The sequence below is a fragment of the Calidris pugnax genome, unplaced genomic scaffold (assembly GCF_001431845.1).
Source record: "Calidris pugnax isolate Ruff unplaced genomic scaffold, ASM143184v1 scaffold28, whole genome shotgun sequence".
Lineage (NCBI taxonomy): Eukaryota > Metazoa > Chordata > Aves > Charadriiformes > Scolopacidae > Calidris > Calidris pugnax.
Genome location: NW_015090842.1, coordinates 9,934,082 through 9,944,125, shown reverse-complemented (window position 1 = coordinate 9,944,125; position 10,044 = coordinate 9,934,082). Strand labels below are relative to the sequence as shown.

The window sequence follows — 10,044 nt, the reverse complement described above, 5'->3', positions numbered from 1 at the left end:
CCCTGCCGATGGCGCAGGCGGTGGGGCGCCCGCCCCCTCCCCCAAACCCGCCCTGTGCCCCCACTGCCTCCCCAAAATCAGCTTTGCGCCCCCACCGCCTCCCCAAAATCAGCCCTGTGCCCCCAGTGCCTCCCCAAAATCAGCTTTGCGCCCCTACTGCCTCCCCAAAATCAGCCCTGTGCCCCCACCACCTTCCCAAAATCAGCCCTGTGCCCCCACCGCGTCCCCAAAATCAGCCCTGTGCCCCCACCGCCTTCCCAAAATCAGCCCTGTGCCCCCACTGCGTCCCCAAAATCAGCCCTGTGCCCCCACCGCCTTCCCAAAACCAGCCCTGCACCCCCACTGCCAGGGTTGGGGGCTTCGAGCATCACATCCCGGCCCCCAATAGCCACCTTCCCACCGGCAGAGGAGAGGGTGGCTGGAACTCCTCGTTATTTTTTTAGGAAATGGCTTCTGAAAAACAGAAGAAGCAGCTCGTTGGGGCTTGGTTGCCCTGTGCTTTTCCCCTGCTCTGGGGGTCTGATGGGCGTTTTGTGGCTGTGGGTTTGGGATGAGCATCTTCATGTGACAGCAGCGCTAGCCCGCCCTGGCGTCGGCGTGGCCGCCGTGCTGTTTGTGAACCCATCTGGTGGCCAGGGGGTGGGGAGAGGTCACCGGACGGATTTCGGCTGCAGCTTTGCTGTGGGCGAAGGCAGCCCTTGCTTTCTGCCGCCAGGCACACGGACCCTTTCCAGGGGCTGCGTTTGCTGGTTTACATCACCCTTTTCTAAGGGAGTGACTTGAGATTTCTGCTTGAAAGATGATTTTCGAAGCAGATGGAGGCAGATCTTGTTCTGTGTCACTCTGCTCTCCATCAGCTTTTGCTGAAATACCTTCCAAGAGTATCAGAAAACAAAATGATTCGCATCCTTTGCGTTGCTTCTCCTCTCTTTTTTTTTTTTTTTCTTTTTCCTCTGACCTAGTAAATCTTACTGTCCTGCAAATGTAAATACAAAAGCTGAAATGCAGTAGAAGCAAAGCAGTGTCCCACAAACAGCCTCCCAGCTCTTGCTAAAAATATCTCTGTGCGGTGCAGTAACTCCCAGGCATTCTTTTGTCTGACTGCTTTTGAATTCCCTAATTGAAGTTGGTTGGAGGGCAGTGCACCAGTTTCCTGAATAGCTCAGATGTTGATTGTGAGTTAAAAAACAAGAGCAAAATTGTTTTTCCCTTTGTGCAGCCACGCTTTTATTTACCTCTCCTCCTCTTCCCTCCCCCCCTTCCCCCCCGCCCAATTTTTAATCTCTGTATTTTTACTTGCAATTTTATTTTGTAAGACGACCGCATTAAATACGTCTGCGGAGAAGGTGCCCAGGAGGCAGCGAGCAGTAAGACACAGTTTTCAGTACGTGATGCCACGTGCATGTTGGGAGCCGGAGTGATGCTCCGTCGGAAACGTCCAGGCTGGCGCAGGGATGCGGTGCAAATGGAGCTTAACGTAGTAGGAAGTGTTAATAATGGTTCCTAATTGCCTACTAATAACTAAATCTGTGGAATTTGGCAGCAGTTGGGATATAGTTTTCTCCTGCAATCTGTCCGTTCCCTCCAGAAAGAACAAAGTTGCTTCATTGACGTACAGCAGCGAATCTTAAATTCACCCAAGGTAACGAGGGAAAGTTTTCCAGATCCTTTGTAGCCTCCAGCCCTCGAGAGAGCCTGGGAGGGTCCTTCACCAGGAGAAAACTGCCAGGTCTTGGTCCAGCTCTCCAAGGTTTAACAGAGGAGGAAGAATAAATTCAGGCTGTTTTCCTCCCTTCTGTTTTTTTTTTTTTTTTATTCATTTGAACGTGGAAACAGACAAACCCAGGTTAGTTTCAGGTGCCCCTGAAAGGCTGCTGGAAGCCTGGGGTGTGGGGGTGGCTTGCCCGGCTGTCGGGGACTGGTCCCCTGGCTCTTGTGGGGACAGGGAGGAAAAACCTGTGACCAGTAATTTGTGATAAGTCACGGCCGGTCCAAGAGGCTCCCCGGAATATATCTGTTGGGTAAATGTGATAAACCGCGAGTGCTCAGAGCTCCTCTGTGGCCTGTAAACAAACACAAACGTTGCTTTCACTTGAGCCTTAGTAAATTAAAGGTTTGAAATTGTGATGGAGGTTGGCGAGAAGCTGATTTGAGATGCTGATTCAGGAGCTGGGATTTATTCGGGCTCTCCGTGGTGGGAGACATTTCGTAGCTGCTCGGCGGCAGCAGCAGCGGCAGAAAAACAAGCACAAAATTTTTCTGTCTTGAGGGATAACTGCAGTGAAGCATGCGGGGGGGGGGGGAGGGCTGTGCCTCTCGCTGGTACCGAAATACCTCCCCATCCCCCACGCACGTCAACAAGCCCCGAAACTTCCCCAGTACACGGGGATGGGTGCTGGGTGCTGCACCCACCACGGGGCAGGGACCAGTGGCTTTAGCCCCCAGGCCTGGGGGGCCGTGGGGGAGGCAGGCTCCTCTGGGGCTTTCCTTAGAAATGGAGCATCTTCATAGTTCAACAGACACACAAAAAGAAGAGGCTGAAGGGGTGCGAGCTGGGTTTGCTGCCTCTCGCTCTGCCATAGCCCAAAACTGGGAAAACTGTCTGGAAGAGGCTGGGAGCTATGGGACCCAGCTGAGAGAGTCCACCTTACCTTCCTTGCCCCCCCTTTCCACAGGCAGGTGGGTTCTGTTGGTAAGAAACACCCTTATTATCCAAAAACTCCCTTCCTCTCCAAAAGCATGGCGTGGTGGGTTCCAGAGTCTCCTCTCTGATGGCATTGGGAAGGAGCTGTGCTGGAGCCTGGCTGTTGGTGCGGGGTCAGGATCCAGCACTGCAGTCCCATGGCCCCCTTCCTCTGCACAGAATCACATGGGGTTGGAAGGGACCTCTGGAGATCATCGAGTTTAACTCCCCTGCCAAAGCAGGTCCACCCAGAGCAGGTTGAACAGGGACTTGTCCAGGTGGGTTTTGAATGTCTCCAGAGAAGGAGACTCCACCACCTCCCTGGGCAGCCTGTTCCAGGGCTCTGCCACCCTCAAAGAAGTTTCTCCTCATGTTTAGATGGAACTCCTTAAGTTCAAGTTTGTGCCCATTACCTCTTGTCACAAAACATAGGACCTGACCACTTCTGATCTTCAAGATTGCCAGTGCACAGGCTGTAAGAAATGAGGGGTAAAATTTAGGAGGTGACTTAAGTGATTAATTTTCCTATATTCTGTAATTTGAGGGGTAAAATTTAGGAGGTGACTTAAGTAATTAATTTTCCTATATTCTATAATTTCACAGAATTATGGAGTTGTCTGAGTTGGAAAGGACCTCTAGAGATCATCTAGTCTTAGCTCTCTATATTCTATAATTTCACAGAATTATGGAGTTGTCTGAGTTGGAAAGGACCTCTAGAGATCACCTGGTCTTAGCTCCTAGGTTAACATTTAACCTGTTTGTGTTTCTGTACCTCAGTTGTTTGATGTTACGGGGCTTTGGGCTGTAGATGAGCAGCCCCACGGAGGGGTACAGCTTATCTGCTGCGGAGGAATGTGAAAAATTTCATGGGGAGGAAGATGAGATTTTTTCCCCTTTCCCCGTGGAGGGACACCAAGTCCTGGCAGATGGCACGGTGATGTTTTATACACACGGGCAGCTCCCTGCTTTGGGAGCCTGGATGTTCAGTTTCCACCTGGCCCAAACGTTTTTGCTCTGACTGTAAACCTTAGAGGGGAGTGTGCTCAAATGGAAAAGTTGACGCAGCCTTATCTGTGGTGCAGCCTCGGAACGATAGAGGAATCCGAGCCCTGGCTTATGTCAGGCTTGAAGCTTTCCCCTTTCCTTCCAGCAAACTGCATTCCATTGCCTTGGAGCCGGTCCTTCATCAGGGGCACATCCTTCAAGGAGCGTAGTTTGGTCAAGAACACAGGTCTTGGGTTCATTTTAAATATACATCGAGTTCCCCGATGGCTGTCTCTGCTACCTCCTTGCAGCAGCCCAGTGTCTTTCGAATGGTCCTCCTCGGAGTGTGGTGGCATCTCCCCCCCCCCAGCAAACAGCAGCATCTCATCCCTTCACCAGAAACTTTAGCCCTTGCCTTCAACGTGCAATTATTCTTGCAGGAGACATTCAGGTCATCCCTTCCCCTTGTGCAGTAAGTGACACTTCTACGAATGACTGATGCTTAACATAGTCAAGGGTCACCTTACCCAGCTCTTGGTGCCTAAGGCTTTCGTTGCGGCGTGCGTGAACGCTCTTTCAAAATGTCCTGCTGGCTCTGCTGCCGGCAGTTCATTAGCTGGGGGGGAAAAAAAAAAAACAACAAAAACCAACAAAAAAAATCCCTCAGCCTAGAACTAAATTTGCCAGCTGTGCCCAGAGCCCATCGTGCAGTAAGTGACACTTCTACGAATGACTGATGCTTAACATAGTCAAGGGTCACCTTACCCAGCTCTTGGTGCCTAAGGCTTTCGTTGCGGCGTGCGTGAACGCTCTTTCAAAATGTCCTGCTGGCTCTGCTGCCGGCAGTTCATTAGCTGGGGGGGAAAAAAAAAACAAAAACCAACCAAAAAAACCCCTCAGCCTAGAACTAAATTTGCCAGCTGTGCCCAGAGCCCATCGCTGGCGTGGTGGAGCCGTCCTGTCTCTGCCTGGTGAGGTGGGAACCCGCTCCCCTTGCACCGTAACCCCCATCACTGACCCGAAGCGGCGGCCGCGGGGTCAGGCTGACATCTGGCACCCACCCGGGGAAGGGAGGTGGAAACCAGCCCTGGCTGGAGGGAAAGGAGCTGGAGGAGGAGGAGGAGGAGGAGGATGGGAAAGGAGGGGGGAAGGACAGAGCTTCTGGAGCTGCGGGGTAAGGCATTAAAGTGGAGAAGGGGTAGAATATAATGCTCAGTGATTTTTGCGAGTGGCTGGCTGCTTCCCCAGGATGTCTGGGGGCTAAGGGCAGTGCTTGTTTCCTAGCAAGGCACTACGAATAATCAAAGCGAGGGTTGCAAGTTAATTGCCATCTAGCCCTCGTGCCTCGGCTTTCGTTTGTCTTCAGGCAGGATGCGTTTGCAGATGAATTTTGAAAATAGCTGAGGATCAAATGTTGTTGTTTGTTCTTTGGCACTGAATATTCTGCTCACTGTTGGTGCTCGGTGATGCAGATCCGCGTGTGCATTCAAAGGCTGGAGCTAATGTTACAATTTCCTTCCTGCTACCAGTTTCTGTTTTCTGTGCTCACACCTTTCTGGAAGCCTCCTTTGGGGCTATGATATTCCCTACTTGGTTTTGTATTAAAGGAACCTTTTTTTCCGTTAAGGGTTGAGAAGAATCTTTTAGCTTTGGGTACATAAAGGAATAATACTCTTTCCACCTGTTAAAAAAAAAAAAAACCAACCACGAAACAACAGATGAGCATTTCAGAAGGCTGAGCCTGCATTTTGTTGAGGAAAAAGCATTTTCTGAAGTGGAGAAGCTTCTGCTGCTGAAGCAGAGGTTGAGGATTGATGGTGTGTTGTCCGGGTCAAAATCCTGTTCCCCAGCTCTGGAGGGGCGAGGGCTCCCCTGCTCCCCACTTCATCCCCTACACCCAGCGGGAGGCTTTGGGGAGCCTGGTGTGTTCCCAGCCTTGGGCTGCAGAGATGGGGGGGTGTCCTGCTCCGGAGCCGTGTGGGTTTGGTCCTTGGGACATGGCCTGATCCTTCACACCACGAGTCCCACTGGGTGGTGTGAGACTGGGGAGGAGGTTACGGTGCCTGGTTCCTCACGAGATGCTCTGTTCCTGGGCCGAAATCACCACAAGCCATCTTCCTTCCCTCTGCAAACGGGGGCTGCAAATGGCTCGTGCACCCTCATAAAGATCTTAATTTGTTCGGATGGGAATTTACTATTTTAAAATGGCTTTGATTATCATACGGAAGAATTGTTTACTGGCTGTACATATGCTTTGCTGTCTCCATCCCGTGCTTTGCTAAGAATAGAAAGCAAAGCATTACTCTGCGCCTCGTACAGCTGTGGCTGCTGAAAAAACTGACTTGCCCAAATGTTTTGTACGTTTGTGGCTGAGTAGGCAAGGGGAGCTGAGGTTCAAAACTGCCACTTCTCTGCTCAAACCACTAATCAGCATCCCTTCTGAAAGGGCTATAGATAGTGCGCGCAAGCTGATATTTCAGAAATAAACTTTTCATAACCTCCCTTTGTTTTCTGTGAATCCCCAGACTTGCAGGTCTGCACCATTCTCTCCAGGCGCTCCCAAGGCCATCCTCCCCACCATCTTCTCACCACTCTCTTTAATTGCAAAGGAGCCTTTTGGAGTAGCCTTTAAAAATCCCTATCACCATTGCACTATCTTCATTAAATGAATGGGGCTGTTGTGCATCTGACAGCTGCCATTTTAATGCTGTGGTATTGTATTTCCTTGCAGGAGGCTCAACCTCACGAGGCAGATTAGGACTGAGAAAATCCAGGTTCCATTAGAAACCATTGGAAATGAGTTCCCAAGTTGTTCTAAGGTAAATCAATAATGCATATAATCTCCCTGGCTGGACTTGGTGACCGAGCCAACAGTTCATTTAACCACTTTTTTTTTTTTAAAGCACTTTCAAAATCATTCCTGTTGAGACTTACTTCTCGTTCTGAATCGCTGTTATGAAATTCTAGGGCAGCGTTTGTTTTCAAGTGCTGGCAAAACTTTGGTAATTTACTCATCCCTGAGCTTGGGAGGAGGAACCGGAGTCACTGCTGGAGCCACTAAATCCCTGCAGATTTGGGGTGGAGGATGCTGCTCAGCTTTCTCATGCTTCTGTTCCAGATGGGCTGCTCAGACCCTGCCACTGGGTCCTGCGTCCTCACGTGTGAGCCCGATGCTTAGTGTGTCCCTGTCCCCTCTTGCCATCTCCCAGTGGATGTGTGTAGCTGGGACCATGCTCCTTGCTGGAGGCAGAAACGTATTCCTTCATTTATGAGTGTTCCTGAGCACTCTTGTCGTGCCTCCTCTGCTCTTTGGCAGATCCATCCTGGAAGGAAACAGGAATTCGGTTACAGAATAATCAAATCGAGACAGATGAATCCTTTTCAGGGTTGCAACAACAGGTTTTGCTAATTTTGAATTTATTTGAAATTAGCTTTAATAAGCAAATTGCCCTTTCTCAGAGCAGATATTCCAAACTCACAAATCTTTCAAGCTAAATATGATAAAGGAGCACTGATTTTTTTCCTCATCTGTTTAACCTAATGCCTGAGGGAATTGAGGAAGAGGAGTGCAAGAATGCAGCTGGCTCCAGTGGCTTCCCAGGCTGGCACTGCTGGGTCGCCCGGCATGAGGGGTCTGGTTGGGATCAAGCAGGATATTGAGTGTCTGTGGAATTCTCCAGCACGTGTGGGCCAGCTTTGGGCTGGCAGCGGGCAGGCGAGTGATACCTGGTACTACGCAAAGCTTGGAAGGACAGGGTTACAAATCATGGTGGGTTTTTTGTTCAAATTTGAGGCGGTTCGGTGACTTTTTGTACCAGGTAACGGTTCTGTGTCATGTGATAGTCATCTTTTTGGTTCTGTAGTAGGTACCTTGCAACGACGTTTATCATCTCTTGGAAACTCAGCCTTGTTTAACAGTACTTGAACTGTCAGATATTAAAATAATGTCTCTTGAACCACTTGAATGGGATAAGACTTGGCTTGATATAGGGCTGTGGTCTTAGAAAACCTATAATTCCCCCTCCTCCCTCCGCATTGGTATTACTATCAGATTTTTTCTTTTTAGCTGTGGCAAAGGGAAGGTTGAGTCGCTAGAACATGATCTATTTTGATTACTAAAAATCTTAGCGCTGCTAATTTAGTCAGCTCGTACGTTACGAATGTAGGTTCTGTGTGTTCAAACTGTTCTTGGTTTTTTTACTTAATAAGTTCTCCAGATAGTTGCCATGGAAATAATCCTGGATTCGGAGAGGAGCTGAAGGCCCTGAAGATGCCTGTGCAGTGGGAGCAGCGCGTGGTCTGCACGCTCCAGGCTCGGCTCCTGCTCAAAACCTGTTTGCTCACGGTGATGCTGGCTCTAGGACAGGAACCAGCTTCTTCCTCCCGCGGCTGTCACGATTCCCCCCTTTTGGAGTTTTTGGGCAGAATCCTCCTAGTTTTCGTAGAGCAGGAAATGCTCGTTGCTGGTTTTCACTGATTGAAGGTTAATTACAGATTTCTATCTTGTATTTGCTTGAATCGCGCTAAAGTGAAATGGTTTGGCTGTTGCCTTTGGTTTACCCGTGTGTGGCCTGGGGAGTCTGTGCCAAATTTGAGATTTCCCCCTCTCAGCTCCTGGAGCTGGGTACCACCTGGCCATGCCGGAGGGTGCCAGCCCCCGTGGTGCCACGGCAGGAGCCGCTGCCAGGCCCATGTTTGTGCTGCAGAAGAACGAATCTGTTTCCTCTGGGGCCCTGTTTTCTTCTTCAACAACTTCCTTTTTGTGCAAATGTTGTGTTTTTCATGAAATTGCCCCGCGTTGTTTTCAGACATGCTCATCGGAATTGTTTTGTGCGTCTAAACCTAACCTGGGTGCTTTTTGTTGTTTGAAATAAGCCAGGCGGTCCCAAATTCAGGTCATTTTCCTGGCTTCGCAAGACTTGAAAAAATGCCTTATTATTTAAGCTGGAATTGACTTTTTGAGACCTGGATTTGAGACTTTTTGATGCAGCGTACATGGGTCATGTGAATCCTGTTGGTCAATGGGATAGGACCAAGCACAGGAGCTGCAAAAGCAGCAGCTCATCGTCCCGTACCTGATTTTTGCCGGGGTGATTTCCTAGGGAATGATCTTTTGCAGCAACGGAGACCCTGGAGCAGCTCACGTTGGAATTGAGTTGCTTTAATATAGATACTGGGCCAAATGAACAGTGTGTTGAAGAGCGTGTTTCAGAGGTCTGAGATATGATGATGGTAGATTTTGTGGGTGAACAGTGGGAGAGCTGTGCTGGGGAGCTGGAGGGACACAGCCTTGAGAGCTGCTTTCCTGCCTGGTGGGCCGGGACAACGGGACACTGTCCCTTCCTTGCTGCACTGGTGAAATATGGGTGAATCAAACCTTGGCTGCACTTCTTCAGTTTGTAGCTGAAATAATAACCTATGAGAGATTGTTCCTTTTTTTAAAAAAAAATATTATTATTTCTTTTTTTTTTAATTTTGTCATTTTTTTTCCTGGAGAGCTGAAGTGAGTTTCCTCTTTTCCCCTGATATTTACATACATTATTGAATAGTTCTTGCCGTGATGCATAGGAAAACATGGAGAACCCCTTCTCATCGCTGATGTCCCACCTTTCACCCCCCTGCAGTATGCCATGAACTTGCCCTGAAACCCTCTGTGTTTGGGTCATTCTGGTGAGCGGGGGAAGCCTCGAATGCAGATTTTTAAGCAGCCAAGTCATCACTTTAACGAAGATGATGGAGACCCCACCAGCTCTCAGTAAGAGCCCACCTTCCTATTCCAGCCTGGGGAGGGAGGGACCCAACCCAGCAGCCCTGCATCCTTTCACACCGCTCTGGGTGTATTAAATTAGCGAGCGGAGTGACAGCTGGGCAGGAGGCTGGGAACAATGAAGATAAAGTTAGCTTTCAGCGATGTGACCCTCTCCAGGCTGCGCGCCAGAAGACTATAAATAATTGATGGGAGCAACCACCCCGGCCAGCACGTTAATGTACAGCGGGTTCATCCAGCCAGCGGGGCTGCAGGACCCATTACATCACCCCCGCTCCCGGCCCGGGCTCTCCTATCAGCAATGTAATTTTACTGCTTTTAAATAATAAATTGCGCTGGGAGTTGAAAAGTACTCCTTCGCCCCATTCAAGCCTACCGGGGTGTGCAACTACACAAATGAATTTTACATACGGTAAAATAAATTTTGTATCAAGCTCAAGAAAATTTCTGGCGGGAGGAGGAGCTGAGCCCCCTCCCCCAACCCCCCCCAAGGTCTCGCCCCGGTATCGGTGACGGGGGTTTAGGGTATCAAAGGCAGGCGGTTCCAGCTCGTGACTTTTGATCTGGCTCGGTATCTGGAATGATTTTTGAAGCTTGACTTGGGGTCATT

At 49.7% G+C, this 10,044-nt stretch overlaps 1 protein-coding gene across 1 annotated transcript in view; it reads left to right on the top strand.

The window, feature by feature from the left end:
• Positions 1-10,044, top strand: part of ANKRD11 (ankyrin repeat domain 11) — a 167,093-nt gene that overhangs the window by 81,806 nt on the left and 75,243 nt on the right. The window contains 1 exon segment of the mRNA XM_014942297.1: positions 6,399-6,486. The gene's annotated coding sequence lies outside the window, so the exon portion shown is untranslated.